The sequence below is a fragment of the Sabethes cyaneus genome, chromosome 3 (genome assembly GCF_943734655.1).
Source record: "Sabethes cyaneus chromosome 3, idSabCyanKW18_F2, whole genome shotgun sequence".
NCBI classification, from domain to species: Eukaryota; Metazoa; Arthropoda; class Insecta; order Diptera; family Culicidae; genus Sabethes; species Sabethes cyaneus.
Window position 1 is genome coordinate 149,936,616 of NC_071355.1, and position 23,694 is coordinate 149,960,309.

The 23,694-nt window shown below is 40.3% G+C and overlaps 1 protein-coding gene across 4 annotated transcripts in view; it reads left to right on the forward strand.

The window, feature by feature from the left end:
• Positions 1–23,694, forward strand: part of LOC128744158 (ATP-citrate synthase) — a 42,298-nt gene that overhangs the window by 2,883 nt on the left and 15,721 nt on the right. The window contains exon 1 of one of the 4 annotated variants that reach the window (XM_053840962.1): positions 19,714–20,324. The exons of 2 other annotated variants lie outside the window; for them this stretch is intronic. The gene's annotated coding sequence lies outside the window, so the exon portion shown is untranslated. Of the gene's footprint in view, positions 1–19,713; positions 20,325–23,694 lie in introns of those variants that run through there. One more of the 4 variants, XM_053840965.1, reaches the window with a different exon arrangement.

Below are 23,694 nucleotides of genomic sequence, written 5' to 3' on the forward strand. Positions count from 1 at the left end.
AGGCGAAACAAATGGAATTTTTCCATAAATCAGCCAGGAAAATGCTTTGGTCGTCTAGCATATTTAATATCTGAATAACAAACGTAGCATAACTGTGATAATATGTTTCATTGATGTTTTTCGGTGAAATAAAACCCTTCTTTTCTCGATCTGCGTATGCTACGGTGACGAAAAATAAAAAGTAAATAGCATAACTGTGACGTTCAAACAGAACGGGATCGATAAATCAATAATAAACAAACTAAAAAATGTTTTAAATTAGATAAGACAGAAAACTACTGAATTAGTTTTATAGTTTACTAGCTGACCCGACAAACTTCGTATTGCCACAAATTAACCTGTGTTGTACATAAATCATGAATCTCGGATGATCTTTGTCACTATCTCGAGTTTTGCAAGCCCCCCAGTGGGCGGCGCTTCCGACGGCGGGTCACCGGCAACACTCGCGACCGGCTCGTCCTGAATGATCTAGTGTTACTATAGATAGTTTTTGTGGTCTTGTTATTGATTAATGTTTTATGGAAGAGTCTCGAATTTCTCGAGTTGGATTAGTTTTTGAGTTTCGCAAAAATTTCTGTTTTATTTGTATGAGAGTCCATATCCCCCTACCACAGGGGTGAGAGGTCTCTAACTATCATAAAATAAATTCAAGACTAAAAAATCTCCTACACGCTAAATTTGGTTCCATTTGCTTGATTAGTACTCAAATTATAAGGAAATTTGTATTTCATTTGTATGGGAGCCCACCCTCTTAAAAGGGAAAGGGGTCGTAATACACCACAGAAAAAAAATTCTGTCATCTAAAACTCTCACATGCCAAATTTGGTTCCATTTGCTTGATTAGTTCTAAAGTTATGAGCAAATTTGTATTTCGTTTAAATGGGAGCCCTTCCCCTTCTAAAAAGGTAAGAAGTCCTAATTCATAATGGGAAAAATGGTTGCCTCCAAAAACACCCACATGCCAAATATGGTTCCATTTGCTTGATTAGTTCTCGAATTATGAGGAAATTTGTATTTCATTTGTGTAGAAGCCCCCCCTCTTGAAGTGTGGAAGGATCCTAATTCACCGTAGAAAATATTTTTGCCTCCAAAAACTTCCACTTGCCGAATTTGGTTCTATTTGCTTGATTAGTTCTCGAGTTATGGGGAAATTTGTATTTCATTTGTATTGGAGCCCCCCTCCTAATGTGGGAAGAGGTCCTAATTCATCACAGAAAAAATTCTTGCCTCCAAAAACACCTACACGCCAAATTTGGTTCCATTTGCTGGATTAGTTCTCGAGTTATGAGGAAATTTGTATTTCGTTTGTATAGGACCCCCCCTCCTAAAGTGGGGAGGGGTCCCAATTCATCATTGAAAAAAAATTGTCTCCAAAAACACACATATGCCAAATTTGGTTCAATTCGCTTGATTAGTTCTCGAGTTATGAAGAAATTTGTATTTCATTTGTACAGGAGCCCCTCCTCTTAAAGTGGGGAGGGGTCCTAATTCACCATAGAAAATTTTCTTGCTCTCGAAAACCTTCACATGCCAAATTTGGTTGCATTTGCTTGATTAGTTCTCGAGTTATGAGGAAATTTGTATGGAAGCCCCCCCTCTTAAAGGGGAGAGGAGTTATAATTCCTCTTATAAAGAGGGGAGGGGTCTCAATTCACCATAGAATAAATTCTTGTCACCAAAAAAAACACCCACATGCCAAATGTTGTTCTATTTGCTTGATTAGTTCTCGAGTTAGGAGGAAATTTGTATTTCATTTGTACAGGAGCCCCCCCTCTTAGAGTGGGGAGGGGTCCTAATTCACCGTAGAAAATTTTCCTGCTCTCGAAAACCTTCACATGCCAAATTTGGTTCCATTTGCTTGATTAGTTCTCGAGTTATGAGGAAATTTGTATGGAAGCCCCCCTCTTAAAGGGGAGAGGAGTTACAATTCCCCTTATAAAGAGGGAGGGGTCTCAATTTACCATAGAATAAATTCTTGTCACCGAAAACACCCACATGCCAAATTTGGTTCTATTTGCTTGATTAGTTCTCGAGTTATGAGGAAATTTGTATTTCATTTGTATAGGAGCCCCCCCTCCTAAAGTGGGGAGAGGTTCTTATTCATCATAGAAAAAATTCTTGCCTCCAAAAACACCTACATGCCAAATTTGGTTCCATTTGCTGGATTAGCTCTCGAGTTATAAGGAAATTTGTATTTCGTTTGTATAGGAGCCCCCCCCCACTTTAAGTGGGGAGGGGTCCCAATTCATCATAGAAAAAAAAATTGTCTCCAAAAACACACACATGCCAAATTTGGTTCCATTTGCTTGATTAGTTCTCGAGTTATGAGGAAATTGGTATTTCATTTGTACAGGAGCCCCCCCTCTTAAAGTGAGGAGGGGTCCTAATTCAACATAGAAAATTTTCTTGCCCTCGAAAACTTTCACATGCCAAATTTGGTTCCATTTGCTTGATTAGTTCTCGAGTTATGAGGAAATTTGTATGGAAACCCCCCCCCTCTTAAAGGGGAGAGGAGTTATAATTCCCCTTATAAAGAGGGGAGGGGTCTCAAATTACCCTAGAATAAATTCTTGTCACCGAAAACACCCACATGCCAAATTTGGTTCTATTTGCTTGATTAGTTCTCGAGTTATGCAGAAATTAGTGTTTCATTTGTATGGGAGCCCCCCCTCTTAGTGGGGGGAGGGGTCTCTAACCATCACTAAAACCTTTCCTGGCCCCAAAAACCTCTACATGCAAATTTTCACGCCGATTGGTTCAGTAGTTTTTGATTCTATAAGGAACACAGGACAGACAGACAGACAGACAGACAGACAGACAGAAATCCTTCTTTATAGGTATAGATAGAAGATAAACCCGCTGGGTCCAGCGTTTTTAGATTTATTCTAATGATTATAAGATTTTCTTGTTTTTTGAATGAGTATTTTAACTGCCATAAAACAAAAACAACTGTAACAATCAATTCAAACAAAATTACAAATAATATCAACGTAACATTCATCTTTCCATTATCTTGTTCTCAAACATACACCACGTAAACCAAAACAAGTAAAAATTGGAAACAATCGATTTTCCGACCTTTCTATGTCATGCACATATCTACATCCAGCCAGCATTCACGAAATAAATCATTAGCCTGTGGCGTAGAGCTTTCAGTTTTGGACTCTGGACTGCCTCTGTCACTGCCGCTCACGGTTGTTTGCTGATCTGCAACAGCTACAGCGGGTTTATTCATTCTGACGACTCATTCGCCTGTGCCTGGCTGCAAGAAAAGTCATCAAAAATGGTTTTTATTTCGCTAAATACAGCAGATCAAGACCTTGGTAGATGCGTCCTGATCAATTGAATAGATGATGATGTTCGTAGCTTTAGTTTACGTAAATTGTTTGCTGTCGTAAGATTTGCTTTCAAATCATGCAAAAATTAATCGTGAAGTAAGAAAAAACATATAGCTTATGTAACATACACTTCAGAAGCGGCTGTGACGTCAATGGTATACCATCAACAAGCTTCTTTTTTTTGATTCATATATCCAGCGGAATAAGTTCCTATATTACTTGAAGGCAGGGTGCAACATACTGCTAGTCAGCAGATTTGGCGTCGTTTGCGTTTTTTGGTTGGTTGAAGTAAAAACGTACGATTCCTCGTAGCCGGTTGTATCGATTATATTGTTGCCGATTCCAGATGAAACCTTTCATGTTCGCACTTCATCTCCACGAGACTGAATGTGAGCGTTCGTATGATTTCTTTAGGAGATTGACTGGTTAGTTTACAAAAGGAACCATCGCTTCTGTTTTACAAGAGTGCACAATACTAATTGTGACGAAAATTGATTATTGATTTAAATTGCGTATAATTCCTGTCTGCAAATAATAAATATTGATTAATTTGATGAAATCATTTTTATTAACCCGTTGCCTCACAAAACTCGTACGTTTCTGGACCGGATGGAATCCCGGCTGTTGTTTTTTGTCGCTGTGCTAGTTCTTTTGCTGAACCGTTAGCCGCTATTTACAACCGATCATTCGAAGGGGGAAAATTTCCTGCAAGCTGGAAGCTGTCTTACATGTTTCCCGTGTCTAAAAGGAGGTGACCGTCGTGACGTCAGAAATTACCGTGGGATTACTAGCCGTTCCGCCGCTTCGAAACTGTTCGAGATTATCGTCAGCGACGGAATTCTACAAGCCGCGAAGTCTTATATCTCCTCTGACCAACATGGGTTCATTTCCGGCAGATCCGTAACTACAAACTTGTTAGACTTTGTTACCACTTGTTCGACGCCAAACAAATCATCTAAACCACCCTCGATTGTGCGTCGCACATCTGACTCAAGAGTGAAAGATAAGGCAAATCTACCCGCAGGAGATCTGCCTAGCAGCGCTGGACAGGTGTCGAAAAGCGGCCATCAAGATAATCTAAAAGATGTGTTTTTGGAACCCCACGACTTAGAAAAACCATTTCCCTTCCACCCAGTAGCTGTAGGGAGAATTTTGTCTAGTGCTAAATTTCACGGATTTAACGAAATAACTAAAATTGGCAATTTCAGATTCAAAATCGAACTTATGGAAAGCAGCCAATACTCCAAGCTTAAGGGCATAAACTTCGAACCACATAATCTAAAACTCTTCATTCCCAAATACTTTAAAGAAACAGTCTTACTAATTAAAGGCGTTCCTCTCGACTTCGACGAAAAAGAATTGCGAGAAAACGCAGCGAGCGATTATCAAATCAATAAGGGGGAAAGAATATTCCGCAAAGGAAATACAGACTTGATACCAACAACCAACATCAACATCACTGTGGAAGGAAAACAAGTGCCGAAGCTTGTGTATTTTTACGGGTGTGCCTTTCGCACCGAGATCTACAATTTTCCAGTAAAACAGTGCAAAAACTGTTGGAGATTTGGGCATACAGCGAAACATTGTCGCTCCCAACAGCGCTGTCAAAATTGCAGCAAGGAACACAACACTGAAAACTGCACACAGTCGACCCGCTGCCCAAACTACCGTGGCGATCACTCAGCAGATAATCGTAACTGCGTCGAACGCCAGAGAAGAGTACGGATCATAAACCAAATGCGAAACCAAGGCTCAACATACGCCGAAGCAGAGCTAAACTTCCCAAAACTAGAGAATAGATTTCAGCTACTAGACATTGAAGAAGAATTCCCAGAACTCTTTTCCGTCTCACAAAACGGTATACCAGACAACGAAGCCAACACCCAGAGCTCTGTCAACCAGAGAAACTGGAGAAAATCTTCACAAATAGGGTAACCAACCTATTTTGGACCCCCTCAGTAGCTGTACATAATTTGGACACTTCCATTTGATTTTGCTGTAAGTGTCCAAATTATGTATAGCTGCTGAGGGGGTCCAAAATAGGTTGGTTACCCTACATAATACTCAGAAGGAAAATAGACAAACGAACGTCCAATCACAAGATCCAACAACATCCGATATAGAGAACCGATTGGGCAAGACTATCAACGCCACAGTGGTCGTAGAAATTCTAGCCCAAGTTCGTATTGATCTACTGCGACAGCTTCGTTTAAGAACGTGGTTGAAGCCGCTTTCTGACCTTCGAGACCAGCTAGGTGAAAACATTCAAAATTCAAGGACAGAACTAGACTCGGATCAACTACTTATTCAAGCGTTTGGCAAAATAAACGACATCCTACAAGCAGAAACTTTTAGCCTCACCACAGAAGACGGAAGAATAGCAACACCAATGAGCAATGTCTTGTAAAGCGCTCAACATACTACAAATAAACATTCAAAGCATACGCCCAGATCAAACAAGAGAAGAACTATATGCCTTTCTGAACAACATTCAAATAGCATTACAGCCCGGACTCGATTATCCGGGTGCTCATTTTTATTTTCAGCCCGGATAATCGAATCATCATTTTTGGTACAAATTTTTTTTTGGTATGTCAAGTTTTTTGACTTTTAGGTATCAGAAATGTTTTATTTATTATTGATCTATCTTCCCAAAAGTCAGAAAAATCCTTTTTTACTGCTGATTTTTTTTTGGTACAATATTATTTTTTGTGTGTTATGTTTTTCAATATTTAGGGATTATAAATGTTTTTTCATTATTGATCAATCTCCCCTAAAGTCATAAAATTCCTTTCTTGCATTTTTTTTACTGATGATTACGATGATGATGGTGATGATGATAATGATGATGGTGATGATGATTTTTAAGTAAAAAAATTGATTTCATCATCGCAGGATTTATTTTTGTTTTGTTCGCCGATAAAAGGGACATAAAAAAGGAATTTTGTAGCTTTAGGGAGGTGAATCAATGCTTGTCTAGTTGGAATCATCATGTAGCATGAAAACTATAACATTTGGGTTTAAAATAAAAAAAAAAATTTTTTCACCCGGATAATTGAGTCTAAAACCCGGTTAATCGAATCCCCGGTTATTCGAATCGCCGAATAATCGAGTCCGGCCTGTACTCCAAGAAATTTGGCTGAAAGAGAACGAACCCTTCAGAATTAAAAACTTCGAATTTATTTCCAAAAGGCGACCCAACGGCTACGGAGGTGTCGGGATTCTTATTGGCTCCACACTCATGTGCAAGGAAATTGACGTGCCGAACTTCAAATTTCTAGAGTTAGTCGGGGTACAAATATCTAAAGGTTTCGATCCACTTATCCTAGTTTCTGTGTATTTACCTCCAAATAATAACAAGGACGCACTTGAAGATCTCAAACAACCCTTCAACTGGCTGGACACGTTAGACCAACAGATCGAGGTCGCTGGAGACTTTAACGCTCACCACCCAAGCTGGTGCTCAACGGTTCCAATGTGTGCAAGAGGCAGACTCTTAGATGAGCTTATAACCAACTCAAACCTTATCTTGCTCAATGACGGGCAACCCACAATGACGGCAAACCTAGACAGTAGAGATTCCGCAGTCAGGTCCCCTTAGCAACGTCTGGAATCGTACGCAAAAGCTCATGGACTGTCAAGACGGAAGATTTAAGCGACCATCTCGCCATTCAAATGCAAATCAGTTCAGACAATCCGATAGCACAGGGATGCTACAAAAAAATAAACCGGGAAAAGGTCGTTAACATTATAAACTCTATAAGACCCCAATTCATATACTCACCAACGGAAATGCAATGCATATTCGAAGAGGCCTTGGACAAATCGACTTATGTTGTCAAAAATAAAAAAAACTAATTACTTAAAAAAATGGTGGAATGAGGACCTCTCAGCCCTGTACCAAGATAAGCGTATTGCCTTGAGGCAATATAATCAGACCAAAACAAGGACAAGCTACCTAGCCCTTCAGAAGCAAAGGGCAATCTTCAAAAGAGAATTCAGGAAAAAGAAGCGAGCGTATATCAAAGATTTACCACAGAAAATCGACGAGTGCACTCCAGCCAAACACCTTTGGAACATCGTTAAGGGAATAGATACCTCTCTAACGGGACAAGTAAGGAAAAACATTCCACTATCATTACAAGACTTTCCGTCTTGTAAATTCATGCACTACTATTTCGGCAATAAGCAAAGCTCTATTGTGTTCCCATACGGAAGCTCGGAAAAAGACCTCGACGGATACGAGACACAGTTGAAAGCAGAAGAAATCTTAAAAACATTAAACACTAGAAAGAACCACTCAGCCGCAGGAGAGGACGGGATGTCCTACGGTATATTAAAAAAACTCGAGCCAGATATCTTGTTTAAAATATGTGAAATGTTGAGCAGAGTCTTTATTGAGGAGAACATCCCACCAAGATGGCGTTGCACGGAAATCCGTCCCATTCCAAAGCCCAACTGCGACCAATCTCTTCCAAATTCAAAACAGCCTCTAGCCCTAATGAACGTCAACATCAAGTTAATCAACTCCGCCGTCAAAAACCGAATCACAGAAATTGCAGATTAGAAACAACTAATACCGAACAACTCCTTCGGGTTCAGGAAGCATACCTCTTCAACATCCTGTGTTAATTACGTCGTCAACGCTATCGCGGAAAAAAAGCTCAAAGGGAAGGAATGCATTGTAGCCTTCCTGGAAATATCCAAAGCCTTTGACTCGGTAAAAACCTCTTGCCTCCTCAAAACATTAGTGAAACTAAAAATACCTTGGAAATTAATCTCTTGGCTACACGAGTACCTAACAACCCGAGACGATATTGAAAACCGAGGAAGGCAACGTCGACATTAATGTTAGCGAAGGCTTACCCCAGGGATGTCCCCTTTCCGCCATTCTTTTTAATTTATACACTGCAGAATTGCACGATATGAACGGAGACGAGGGAGAATTAGTCCAATTCGCGAACGATTTCGCGGTTATTGTAGTTGATAGCACATTAGAAGGCGCGGCGTCTAGATTAAATAGATTCCTCACTAAATTGATCGAAATGATGGACAATCTAGGACTAGCTATAAATCCCAAAAAGAGCGCAGTAATCCCGTTCTCAAGAAAGCAAACCAACCACCTGCGAATTTCTACTGGCTAGAGCGCTGCACTGGGTCATTGTCAAGATTTGGGAGGAGGAGCTACTATCGGAGGAGTGGACGGAAGGCATCGTGTGTCCGATCTACAAAAAGGGCGACAAGTTGGATTGTTGAAATTACCGCGCAATCACACTGTTGAACGCCGCCTCCAAGGTACTCTCCCAACTTTTATGTCGTCGATTATCACCATTTGCAAAGGAGTTCGTGGGGCAATATCAAGCGGGATTCATGGGTGCCCGTGCCACCACGGACCAGATTTTCGCGCTTCGGCAAGTGTTGCAAAAATGTCGCGAATACAACGTGCCCACGCATCATTTATTATTCATCGACTTCAAATCGGCGTACGACACGATCGATCGAGATCAGCTATGGCAGATTATGCACTGCTACGGATTTCCGGATGAACTAACGCGATTGGTCAAGGCGACGATGGATCGAGTAATGTGTGTTGTTCGAGTATCAGGGGTAGTCTCGAGTCCCTTTTGATCTCGAAGAGGGTTACGGCAAGGTGATGGGCTTTCATGTTTGCTGTTCAACATCGCTTTGGAGGGTGTGATAAGAAGAGCGGGTATAGACACGAGTGGCACGATATTCACGAAATCCGTCCAGCTTCTTGGTTTCGCTGACGACGTCGACACGTACCTTTGAGAGGATGGCGGAAACGTACATCGGACTGAAAGCTGAAGCCAAACGGATTGGACTTGCCATTAATGTAACGAAAACAAAATACATGAAAGAAAGAGGTTCTAGAGAAGTGGATGCTGGCCTCCCTCCCCGGATTCATTTAGACGGTGATGAAATCGAGGTGGTAGAAGAGTTCGTGTATCTGGGCTCACTGGTTACCGCAGACAACGACACCAGCAGAGAAATACAAAGACGCATTATAGCAGGAAATCGTGCCTACTTTGGACTCCGTAGGACGCTGCGATCGAACAAAATTCGCCACCGCAGAAGTTAACAATCTACAAGACGCTGATTAAACCAGTAGTCCTTTACGGCCATGAGACATGGACTATGCTCGTGGAGGACCAACGCGCCCTTAGTGTTTTCGAACTGAAGGTGTTGCGCACCATCTACGGCGGAGTGCAGATTGAAGACGGAACGTGGAGGAGGCGAATGAACCATGAATTGCATCAGCTGCTTAGGGAACCACCCATCGCTAACACCGCAAAAATCGGTCGCCTGCGATGGGTTGGGCATGTCGTGAGGATGTCGGACGACTGCCCGGTTAAAAAAGTTCTCAATAACGATCCCACTGGAACGAGACGACGGGGCGCGCAGCGAGCAGCGACCTACGGACCCTACGTAGACTACGTGGCTGGCGAATTGCGGCCATGGACCGAGTGGAATGGAGACGACTTCTTCGTACAGCAGAGGAAACCACGGCCTGGAGCTGATTAAAAGAAGAAACCGTCAATAACAACAAAACGGCAAGAAATTATGACGTGTAATCTGTATCAGCCTTAAAGTTTACTCTAAATATGCCACGTGAGGCTTTAGTGTCCATCTAGCGGTAAGCATGAGCAAAAGTTACCTACAATGATCCATTGGTGTCCGCTGAACAACCTTTTTTATCAGTATCGCAAAATGCAACGTCATGACCTTTCATCGATCTACAGATTCGATTATGTTTAATTCAGGGTGGCCACCAAGCCGGGAAAAGTGAGAAAAACACGGGAATTTGAAATAACCGTGAATAAAGCGGGAAAAACCGGGAATTTCGACCAACCACCGGGAAAATCCCAACTCTTAACATTTATCGTTAACGATTTTATGTTTGCGGTGTAGCTACACCGTGCCTTGCTGCACTTTGAACTCTTTTTCGTTGCAGCGATGCATTTGTCATCACCTTGACTGGTTCAATTTTAGGCCAGGACGTGTCAGCTCAAAAGTAAAAGCAAAGCTCAGGTGCTGCATTCCGTTATCGAAACTTGACTTTCTGTTTTTATACAATAGACTTCGCAGCCAGCTGTTAGAGTACAGGACAATTGCAGGGCCAGTTGCTACGATCCTATTAGGCCGTATGAATAAAAGAGTTAGAGCAAATGCTCCCATACGATTTAAACGGGAAAAGCAAAGTAAACTGTTTTATTCAGACGGCCTATTGACTCTAACAGCCTCTCCCAGCCGAGATTCGAACATGCGATGACTGACTTGTTATACCGTTTTTGTTTTTGCTTAGGTCCAATCTAGGTTCGCTCTAGTTCCATTCGAACGGCTGTCAAAACGTTTGTTTTTTCACTCACGTTGCACTTTTAGACGACGGGTTCGCAATGAGATTTTTCACAGTTTGAACCTCGCACTAAGCAATACACTGACAACCCGAAAACGTTTGTTTATGCTCGTGAATATGTTTGTTTATTCAGTGTTGCAATAAACCCAGGTTAAAAAACAAAAACGCTATTAGTAGGCCAGCATCTCTTACCCCGAGGCCAACTGGGAGGTCAAAAGTAGCTTCTCCTTTAAAAGTCGAAACGGTGTACACCACCATTGCGCCTATTTAATGTATGTGATTACATGCGCAGACGAAGGATGAGCGATGATTTGAATTCAAGGCGTCTTCGGGTCTTCGTCTTAGCTAGCAACATGGCCAAGCAGTTTCTTTAAAAATAAAATTCGATTGTTTATTCTCGAGTGCAGCGGTTATATTCTGGCTACAAAAGGAGTTTCACCGAGATATCAAACACTTAAAATTTTAAAATTGTCGCTGAAGCTATCGGTGATAAGCTTTCTTTAAGGTAAAATTGTCGTTCTTTATGTTAGTTGCGGTATCGGTCGAGCCATTTCTAAGAAAATTTCAGAGTGAAGACTCTCTATCAGCTTTTTTGTACAATGACCTTGTTGGATAAAGGAAACGGTTGTTAACCAAAAGTTCTAAAGACAAAACCGAAATCATTTATTAATCTCGCGCTGTCGGAAGACAATTTGCTGGCGGTTGCTAAAGTTGATATTGGATTTGCAGCAAAAGCTGTATCAAATATATTAAAAATTGATGAATGAGAGAAGTATGGGTTATTGTTCTGGACAGCTATACGGCCTCTTACTTACCCTTTGACGCGCTGTATTAACGCCGTTTTAAGCCAGAATTGATTACGCAGACTCCAGAAATTTCAGATAAACCGTTGCAACTTTGTTTAGAAAATTTATTGGAGAAGGGGCTTATGACTGGAAGGGGTTTATGACGCTGATAAGGCAAACGAGCAGTTCACATTGTTCGGTTCAATCCCGTCGTAGACCATTTCTGGATGAATGCCACCGCTAACTCTGACCCCATAGAAAATCTAAAGCACTTTTTGAAAAAAACTGATTTGTCTTGTCGTAAATCAGCTCGAGTAAAGATCGATAGCCTAACATATCGTATATGAAGCTGTAAATAATGCAAGAAGGGTATCCAAGGTGCCGTTTAATAAAAGCTTATTGCAGCATACGAGGAATGCTCATTCCCGTTATAACTTAAGGAAGTGTGAGACGTACAACGCAAAGCTTGTGTGGTGGTCGTTAACAATCCGGGTGTTGTTGACTAAGCGTTGACATGAGTCTTTCGATTTACCTCTTTTTCGTTGTTCTTGAGAATTCCTGTCGAGTGATTCACTGCAGATTTAATTCACTGCACTTTCATCTTCGTTCTCGAATTTCTGTTGCTATTGGCCGTTAGTGGCATCGGTGATGGAGTTTCTCGTTAGATATCCCGTTATCAGGCCATTAGGCTCGAATGAAAACTATCCGCTGTTGTTGCGTTGTCTCCACTGAGAGGCACCACATTTCGTTGGCGTACAGCTTTACGGATTCAGGGTCCTTGATCAATATGCCCTCCATCCAGTGCACCAGAATGGTTGCTGTTTTCCATATTTTGCTGTATAGCTGGTACATCATCTGCGCTGACAAAGATGGGTCAGCATCTCGACTGAAATGCAGTCTATCTCTGGCGTTTTATTGTATTTGATATTGTATTCGACTACTAGGGTAAGAAGGGGTAAGAAGGCCCGGCGGGGTAAGAGGGACCACATCGATTTTGTCAAGAAATCCTCAAATTTTCTACAAATGCCCCAGTATGTTTTGTTTATTAGCCTATCTAAACACTTTCGAGACAACCTGTGGCACTCGGCCGTATCCAACGTCAAAACTAGAATCAAAACAAACTTTTCGTTCGCAGTGTCTTCATGCGATATAATTTCAGCAGCAACAAATTTAAGGTTTTTCAGCAAAAAAAAGCTAAGTATTTTGACGTTTCTCTTACCACTGACTTTAATTGGGCAATTCTTGTTCTGCGTGTGGCGAAAAATGTATATAAAATAGTACGGATTGAGAGATAAATGCAAAATAATGTTAATTGTTAGGTAGGGGTAAGACGGGCCATTTTTCACGGGGTAAAAGGGCCATACGTCATAGTGCTCATAATTGCCTAAAGTTTTTCTGTTTAGTATCTTAATAAATTTTAGAAATTTTGAATGAAAAAACCAACCTTTTTCCTGTTAAATTTGACTAACTATTTTATTATTCTGATGGATACGCATTTCGTTTACGACTTGCAGGCTTCATCAGTGTCTTTTTCGAAATAGAGTACACCTGTAATAAAAATTATCCCTGAATCTGAGATCTGTCTAACACAGAGCCTCTCACGTCAAAAGAAGCCAACAAGTGCCATTCGAATGACATAATCAATGTAAATTTGGATCTAACGAAATCAAAATTCGATGATTCCAATTCACTTAACGTTGCCTTCTTTACCTTCACCTAAAGTTAATGGTATTCGAAGAGTAAACGTCCTGCTGACAAATCAACAAAAATAACGCCAAGAAAAGAGTAAATAAAAACCAGTGGAGTAAAATAACGTCTACTCTTATTTTCAAAATTGAACTAGTAGTAAAGTTCCTCCTTTTAGCAGGTATCTAAATTAAACTATACCTTCTTTTAGCATGTACCTAAAAACCCCTTAAGAACTTGTTCTTACTTAGTTAATAATATTGAAATTGTGTTTACAACTCAAAGAAACCTTCAATCTGCCACAATCCGCCTTATTCCGCCATGGTCCGTCTTACCCCTTTGGTGGTCCTTCTTACCCCGCCTGATTGTGAACGAGTAATTTTTAGACGTTTCGAAAATTGATGAAAAATCACGGAAAAATAAACTAATTAATTCTTTATATAATTTTTAATGGTAGATAAATGAATGCTTTTCCATGTGTGGAACAAGAAAATGTGAATTTTCGTACACATTTTATGCTAGCAATTTATTCTCTTAGGGGGGCCGTCTTACCCCGTCTTCCCCTACTTGAATTTACTCGATTAATACGCCGAACTTTGATGGGCCTCTGACATTTGAAACTTGAAAGAGTCGTTCAAAATGTGCAGTCCATTGTTAAGCTGCGCAAAACTGACAACGAATAAATGCAGCCGGCGAAAAAACTTCTAAAAATAAGAAAAATGAATAAATAAAGGTAATATTTCTCTTATATTGCGCAATTAATAAACCGGAAAAATCAAATAAATTTTATCAGGAAAACCGGAAAAAAGCGGAAAATCAAAAAATCATTTTGATTGGCCACCCTGAACTAGTCTCAACCTGCAGCAGTCTACCCTATATAAATGTAAATGAAGAGTCTAAGAAATTCGGCCAGCAGTCAAGACAAGTATTGGCAACGAACTTGCATCTCATAGTGTTGCATGGCGTTAGAGGTAGATTTAGACATTTTGGTCATACATCCCGGTTATCTCTATTATAGTGAATCTAGATTATCAAATCAAAAAAGTATTTTTTCGGCGAAATTAGAGAAAATTATAATGAGTAACTTCGATTCGCTCTCAATTAGACGCGAGGTGACACACGCGGGTTACAGCTAGTTGTTGTATAATTCTATCTAACGTGTAACATGCAACATGTAGGTCGCAACGCTGCATCCATTTTCAGAGGAATTTTGATATTGAAATTGAAAAATTGCAATACAGGCCGGATTGCTAATAGTTGATATGTGATGTGTGCGTTCCTGTAGATATGATGTCAATTGTGATTTGTGCAATTTTACACTCACCGGTTATCCGAACAACAAAACCCGTTCTGCCGGTAAGGATTGTTTTTGCAGTTTTCATAGATACATACGTATTAATGCTGACTAGCTAGAGTGCATTAATAAAGACTGCACAGAAAATAAAACGTAAATATCGTTTAACTTGATCACTGCTACCGATAGTTTACTTACGGTGCTCGATCCTACATACAATCACTCTATTCATAACTAAGTCCACTTAATTAGGTTAATGTTACAAGGGTAAAGGCACGGCAACGCACGATTTATGTTTATTTGATTCGAACTGCATCTAGATTGTAAACCTCCTAAAAGCAAATAAAGCTAAAATCAATTATATTTGTAACTCAAAGTGAATATGTACATACTTACTGCAGTATCTGCAGTAAAATCAGCGTCAGAAGCAAGCTGATAAGTTAAATCATACATTTGAATATTCTCGCAATTTAAATCAATATATTTATTTAGGTATCCTCTGAAGATCACCTGGAACGTCCTGCCCTTTTAAAAGTTTACTGTTGGAAGTGCAAACTAAAAACAAATACATAATCGAAGTGACGCAAGGAGTCTTCTCTGCATCACTATTCCGTTCCTTCATCTCAAGCAACTACATTATCTAGAGGTCGAGTGAAGAATGAAATCGAACGCCTGTACGTACGTCCTAGGACGCGAAGCTTGGACGCTGCAGTTTAGTGTTTATTTTGCCATTCGAAATCAGTCGACCGACCGACCGACTGACTGACCGTCGAAAGCCGCGTGAATTTGTGTAACAATGTTTTCCGAGTTTACAATCACTCCTGCGCGACTGGAAGCGAAAAGAGACAGAAAAACACACGATGGACGTTGTTACTGAAAAGCATATTTGCTTGCTGCCTTCTTATCAGGAATCACGACACCCAGTTGACCTTCTCAACTCCCCCTTAGCGCAGCACGTTTCCCATGGTGTCCGTGATGAGGCCTGGAAAGGTGATGCCGATAAGTAGAACGAACACACTCTAGGTATGGGGCGCCTAGTTATGCAAAGGCGACTCATGTGTGGTATACGACATTAAGAACAATCTTTGTTTACTGAGTTAATCGTAAAGCCTTAGCTTTAGGTCCCCCCAGCAACGATGCTTGGAAACTTGGTTGAAAAATTATTTGGCCAAGCTCTAGTGTATTGACGAGATTGAATTATTATTCGATGAAAGTATTGAACTTTTTGCCGCTGTTTAACGCTGTACGTGTGTTTTATGCTTTTTTAAGCTGTACGTTATTTAGAAGTTGTTAATTGAGTTTTCTAACTTTATGTAGATTCTTTAATTTTTATAAGCTACTTATTTTTTCACACAGATTTGATCCTTAAATTTGGTAAATCCTTTCATTGGCTTGAATAAAGAGTAACTCTATTTTTGCTGCGCGAGATCAGACGAGAGTTGTTATTGGTTTATTAGGATTTTTTAAACGCCAGGCGTTCATTCGAATTCTTTTAATAATATTACGACGAGAGTGATCGATTGGTTATGAATTGAAATTATTTCAAAATGTTATGGATGAGCTGAACTGACAATTGATTCATTAAAACCAAAATTAGCAGAACAGCGGTCGGAATATGCAACTAAAGACTGTACTCGAAAAGAGTGAGACACACAAAAATGGTTGCCAAAAATTCATTTTAGATCGAGTTTTTTTAACGTTCAGGGAATGAACTACAACATTATAGTTAGGTTCCTTCTTCGTTGCTATATTGGATCTCCTCTCCATGCCCGCACCTGATACCCTTGACATCACTCATGGGGACTTTACACTGGTGGACAGACACCTTTTGATACTTCTATCCACTGTTTCTTCAAAGATGGCTTGCTCTCCAAAACCTTAGGTGGTTTAAGAAGTCTAGCCTTCATGGTAACCATTCATGATCAATCGAGTGAAGTTCCGGTAAGTTCAGTCGGTTGACATCTTTTGGTACAAAAACAACATTGTTATCTCTGTACCAATTTAACACCGGTCACGGCAGGATGTCAAATCCTGTTAAAACAGCGTTTCGCCTACGTAAAACTACAGGAAGGGTAGTAAGCGCTTCTGGAGGCACTTCTCTCGGTAGATTTGCCTATTAATCGCACCCACCATAGCATATGGTTGGCTCATCTTGCAACATCCACAGATGGGCTGCCAAGCCCAAAAGCTTTGGCGATTTTTTTCATCTTCTATCATAATTCATCAAGAACGGCCGTCATGTGGGAACGTAAAACTCTTGCACCTGCATTTGCTCACCAGTCTCTCGGTACAGCTTCTTGGCACGGGTTTTGGCTACTGTGTTTAGTTTGTCGTTCCGGTTCGATACCTCAACAATCGACAACGAAGGGCACTATTTCAGATGCCCTATTCTCACAGTCACCTTAGCTGCTGCCCGCCTGACAGATAAAACTGCTCCCAAAGTTGTCGAGTGGAACGTATGCGGTAACATAAACATTGCGCCATCGCATCCATGTGAGAGTGATACCTCGCATGGATTTTGACACTTCCTCTTTAATAATCAAAATAGCATCCAGGAAAGAGAAATAACGCATCAATATTTTGCTCATACGCCACGGAAATCCCCACTACCGGCTGCTCGCGCTCGCGGAACATTTGTCGACAGCCAAGAAGCCTGAATCGGGAAATCGAAAGCCGTAAGCGGCAGTGACGACAAGAAGAGTCCCAACCTCTTCATCCAATATGTCGTAAACAAGCAAGAGGTGTCGTCTACCATCGTGCATCGAGCTGAAAAGCGAGTCGGAGTGTCGATTTATTAGAAGGTAGTTAAAAAAACACTCGCGGCGATGAACAAAACAAGACGACCAAAACACGATGCCGGAAGCGGTACACGACGATGCTGAGAAAGTTCGACTGCGTGGTGATGGCAACAGCATCCTGAGCAGGAGTTTTTTACGGTAACCTAAATGGATAAGGTAGCAGACATTTTCAAACATACGAATCTTTCAAAATTCGCAAAAAAAAACTGATTGGGCAGGTTATCTGTACTTGTGACTTGAAAAGTGACATTTTCATTGCACGCCCTGTCAACCAGTAACTTCATGCTAGATTTGGCGTCCTGCCATTACGTCCCTCATAATTCGCCAGTCGAGAAATATTGACCCGTTGTCCAGGCGAATTCAAAGAAGATTTAAAAACTATTGAAAGCGAGAAACAATTTTACACAAACGCTACTTAGCGTTTTGTGGCGAACATAGAGATCGAGGTGGCTGTACAGAATCCGATGACATGAGTTAAACGTACGGCCCGGCAAATGGGATTCGGTCAACCTGAAGCTTAGCTTGGCATAACCCGTCAATTAAATTATGTAACCGTAACAACACCTCCCAACTCGCAACTAGAATTTCGATCAAAATGGGTTTGATCAAGTAGTATCGAGGTGAAAAAAGGAGGAGATAGGTAGTGACAGGGGCAGGTTTTTACAGCCCATCATTGCTGGTATAGTAAAATTTCGAATTTGGCAACAAATGCGTGTCGCCTATGTTGCCAAAATCGAGCCCCTTTTTCGATACGCAAAAATTGAATGTAACTGCGTCAGAAATTAACTAAATATTATTAATCAACGATTGCAACCATTTTATGCTTAAAAGGTCCGCCAAGAGCTATCCGTCCGTTGCAAATAAACTTTAGGCAGCCTGCGGTCAGACGTAGTCCTACGGCAATAAAAATATTCGAAACATTCTATAACCGCAAACTTTTTTTCATGAACACACTGAGGGCATCACTTTTTCATTATTTAAAGCATGTTTGCGGAAACTGAGAGATATTTAGCATATTTTTGGAAGTGAAATACAGTCAATCCACAATCATGGGTCACACAATTATGAGTCATCTTAGCTTTTCCTGCCGATTGATGCGTGAATACTATACTAATTGATTGATGAAATTGTTACTTATAAGTAGCATTAACAATTTGATAATCATTAGCTGATATTCGAACGGAAATTAGCAGCTAAAACTAAAATGACCCACAATTGTGTGTGACCCATGATTGTGGACTGAGTGTATTTTGTGTTGCCAAATTGAATTTTGAAATCTCACTGTATTTCATTCGAATCCAACTATTGCAAACAGTCAACCGTTATTATTCACTCAGTATCATAGCACTACTCCAGCAACTGTCCTATAGTCTAACAGCTGGCTGCAAATATGTCAAACAAAAACAAAAGACCTAAAACGAAATGTTACATTTGTGCTGTACTTTATTAGTACATTCAGCAAACAAACCCACGTTAATTTTGATTTCTGATCAAGATCTATCACTCAGCTAAGTTATTTAACAAATGTATACAAATTTTGTAATCAATAGTGCATATCTTTGAAGGTGTCTGTGAAGTATTTCGGAACGAACCTCGAAGATATGTTATTTTTTATTCCATTGCCCATTGCAAGTGTGTTTCCCAAACGTGTAACAATCGTAGGTACGTGGTTTTTAAACTTGTGTGTGCGTTTAGTGCGAAAAAGTTATAACAAAGTCATAAGGTATAAAAACATATTTTAATGAAAAAATTTAAAGAAAATCATTATAATACAGAGCACAACTAAATGAGAGAAACGGAACGTGATAAGTTTATATTATTTTCATTCACCTAACCTCATGCAGGATGCAACATTCCACCGAGCACACCCCAACAAAGGTCAACAGCAGCATCTTGAATGAAGTGTCCTCCACCTGGATGCCAATAGAAAGACAAAAGCGCAACCAAGCACAATGTCATCAACACGAACCTTCAAGTGAAATCACGAGGCCACGTCGAAAGTAATTCGCAAATTCATTTTACAATGTATTGCTAGGTTGTCGAACGATGATCGGGCGGGGCAGATGATACGGTTTTCGTCCATCATCCAGTACCGGTTAAACTAAGGTCATAAAACTTGGCCGTGGTCCGCTCATGCAGATATTCACGAAGCATTGATGATAGAACAGTGCCCTCTATCTGCTCCGCCAAATGTGGGCCCACTATGAGGCGGAAGCAAATCGCCGATTCACCACCGTTTGACTATCACATGCGACCAACTGAACCTGCTGAGCTGCGATGATGAAACGCTATACAACAGACAGACAGACAGAGAGAGAGCGAATGGTTGCGATTACATACACGTCAATCGGACAACAGAGCCGCTAATGTTCGAGCCGTAGGTTGGCGTGTCCAGCGACTCTAAGCCAGTCAGTAAGTCACCCAGTCAAGCCACCGCAATCAGTTGTCAGGAAACAGTGCGAGCGTTCGGTCCGAAATTGGTCTCTCGGTCGTTCCAAGCTTATTTCGTTCGGTTGTTCAGTTTTAAACTAAATAAATTCAATCCAAATTTCTCCGGCGGTTCGCTCGCCTATTAAACCAAACCCCACCTATGGGAATCTGTTGACGCCGGCAGACAAGTGAAACTACGGTATTGTGAAACGTGTGGTCGCTCGGTTGCACAAAATATTACCGAATCCAGTGGCTCTCAGGTTGTGTTCCGTAATTAAGAGCCGTCGTGTGTTTTGTGCCCGACACTCCGATCCCGCAAGTGAAAGTAGCACGTGGAAGTTATTCGGAAAAGTAACATTGAAACAAGTTTCAAGAGGCATACGGCATACCATAGTTTTGTGTGTTTCTGGTGTTTCTCCATCCTTCCGAAGTGTGAGTTACCTGAACGCATAGCCAACGGCGTAACACCAATTTTTCCACCAGTCATTATTTGCATTGAAGAGCAGCGCGCGGCCGATATTTGCCTGTTATTCAATCGGCCTTCGTAGATCATCTTGTTTTCGTTCAGTTATTCAACGTTAGCTTAGCTTTGTAAAACATTGACCGCTTTTTTTACAGGTAGGTAAATCTCGGGGCATTTATAGCCATCAACCAAAGTGTGATGTGCTAAGCTTAAAGTTTCTTTTAATGGCAGTGGATTCTTACAATGCACTACGTTTGTTTCGCGTTTTTACTAATCAAGTTTTAGTCACCACTCAGTGGTTTGGATCAACAAACAAAAAACAAACGTGCTGTTTATTTTGATGGGTTGTATAGCAGCAGCCGTGAATTTTAAACATCCTAGTACGGAGATAGTTGAAATTAGCGCTCTTCTACCTAGACACTATTTTTAAATTAATATGAAATTCCGATTGATTTTTGCAAAGGTGTTGCAAACGAATAAACTTATTGTAATTTTTCAAATGTAATATCTCGACTGTTCTAGCAAAAAGCAACTCTCACTCGCTTTGTTTACATTTTGTTCATTGGTTGATTTTCAAATGTTTGTCGAGATATAGACTAATATAGACATATTTTTTTGAAACGATGGTTTTACAATTGATGAAGCGACGGTAAGGGAAAATAATGAAGAATGATTTTTTGGGAATGGAGGGGAAAGAGTGAAAAGAAAGGGGTGGGGGGGGGGGGGGGGGGTTAATAGGTAGCTACGCTTAACAAGTTATCTTTGTGACTCCTACCTTTTGTCCAATGCTGGAAGATGCATGGGTCGAACCAAGCTATAATCTGAGATTATAACCGGATTTGAACCCACAACACCCGCCAGGGCATGTGGTTCGTTGGTACCCGTGTACCTATGAACCACAGAGACGCTGTGGGTTCAAATCCGGTTATAATCTCAGATTATAGCTTGGTTCGACCCATGCACCTTCCAGCATTGGACAAAAGGTAGGAGTCACAAAGACAACATGTTAAGCGTAGCTACCTATTACCCCCCCCCCCCCCCTTTCTTTTCACTTTTTCCCCTCCATTCCCAAAAAATCCTTCTTCGTTACTTTCCCTTACCGTCCCTTCATCAATTGTAAAACCATCGTTGCAAAAAAATATTAATATATGCCTGACCGCATTTCAAGGGCTAAAGACTAAAACACGAGTTTGGTATTGACATGAAAATTAACCCTCTAAGAGCCAAAGCCGTCCCAAGACCGCCTTTCCCATTAAAGCATCAGTGCCACATACAAAACTTTTTTGCTCGAGCTACAACAAAACTGTATTCTGACCATGAATTTTGAAGTTCTCATCGTTAAAACACAATAAAATGATGAACTGTAAAATTTTACTGTGGGCAATTCAGAAGCTCTATTTTCTTTTTTTTTATCAGTGAATTGGAATATTCGAAAATTGTAAACCCTTTTGTACTATTAGCTGAGTTGTGAATGGAAGGAAAGTCGAAACTTTTTTCACGATTAAATTCCACTATTAATTACATTGTGATACGGTTTTCGCCTACGATTTGCCGGCTTCATCAGTGTATCTTTCAAATTTTAGTTACTAGTTAAGTGTCTAGTTAAGTTGTACTTTACCTAGTGTATTTTGAGCTTATATTTTTGTAGTTTCAGGCCACCACACTAGCGAATCATATGTTAATCTGGGTCTCACAATTGCCGAATAGATCCAGTGAGTCATCCTCGGCTTAAATCCCTACTTGTTATCGAAAGTATTGCTGCAGCCCCAAGCGTACTCTAGATGATCGCTCAAAAAATTGTAGATTACACTCAATTCTACACATGTTTCGTTCCGTCATCCGGGGATACTTGCAACACCGTGGTTACTTGCAACACTTTTGCGCCTCGCGCTTTTGACAGCTCTAACGCATTTGTTTGTTAACATAACCATTTGTAGTCAATGGCGTTTTAAAGAAAGGACGTTTACCGTGTTTAGCTAAGTTTAATCCATTATATTATTAATTTGTTTTTATACGATTGAAAAGTAATTTCACTTTCAGAGTAGGAAAAATGGATGCGCAAAGTTGCGTCAGTGTATTGACATGAAATTATAGTTTATTGTTTGGTTTCTGTACACAATTAGGCCATTACAAATATTTTATAAAGTTTTTGTTCTTCCGGTGTTGGGCCACTGAAGGGGGGGAGGGGTCGAAAAAAACAAAGAGATTTTAAACGAGCAAAAGAAAATATTGATTTTAGGCATTTTTACTTAAAGTTTAAACGTGAAAACCAAATCTATTCTTGCTTTTAATATATACGTTATTATTTTCCATGCAAAAATTCGTACTAGAAACATTAACTCAACTCGTACACTCATTTTTCGAGTTTTTCAGGCTGTAGAACCCACAGACAATTGATTTTATGAAAAAAAATTAACTTATATCCTACAAATTATTTTTTTGCCCCCGATTTTTCAAGCCAATTACCAAACAAAAACTTTTGAAATTATGTGCAATGGCCTTAGTGCATCATATAAGCTAACAAATAGCAACTTTGAGCTTTATTAATATTTTGAACTTGGGGAAGTAACGATGAATTCGTGTTGTTACTTCCAATATGGCGCGGCTTGCAGCACTTGTAAAATAGATAATAGACAGTATGTTTGCATCTGTACGATATTTATTTTGAAACGATGATTCTACAATTGATGAAGGGACGGTAAGGGAAAGTAATGAAGAAGGATTTTTTCGGGAATGAAGGGGAAGGGTGGAAAGGAAGGGGGGGGGGGAATTGGTAGCTATGGTTAACAAGTTGTCGTTGTGACTCCTGTCTTTTGTCCAATGCTGGAAGGTGCATGGGTCGAACCACCATGGTTCGACCCATGCACCTTCCAGCATTGGACAAAAGACAGGAGTCACAACGACAACTTGTTAACCATAGCTACCAATTCCCCCCCCCCCTTCCTTTCCACCCTTCCCCTTCATTCCCGAAAAAATCCTTCTTCATTACTTTCCCTTACCGTCCCTTCATCAATTGTAGAATCATCGTTTCAAAATAAATATTAATATATGCCTGACCGCATTTCAAGGTCATGACTAAAGTCACGAGTTTGGTCAATCTGTACGATGTTATTTTGTCTATTGCCATCTCCAGAAAAATTAAAATCGTGAAAAATTCCACGTGCCTTGAAACGACAATTTGAAGTTCGCCGACATGCCACCGAATATCTTTAAAAAAGCGATAGACAAAATTGAGAAACAAAACATGCCTCATGTATCTCTTGTTTTACTAGAAATATACTCAAAATATCTAAAAATACTCATTCGCGGTTTCAAATCAAATTTAAAATCATAAGAAACGCAAAATCAGAAAAGTGTTGCAAGTAACCCCGTTTACTGGGTAACTTGCAACACCTCTATTTTCGGTTCATTCTACAGGCTCATTTAGTTGATAATTTTTCCCATAATCATAAATCAAAAGTACGGACCACTATACAAGCTTTGGCTACTTACACTTGGACCTGAACGGTACATTTCGGAAGTCAT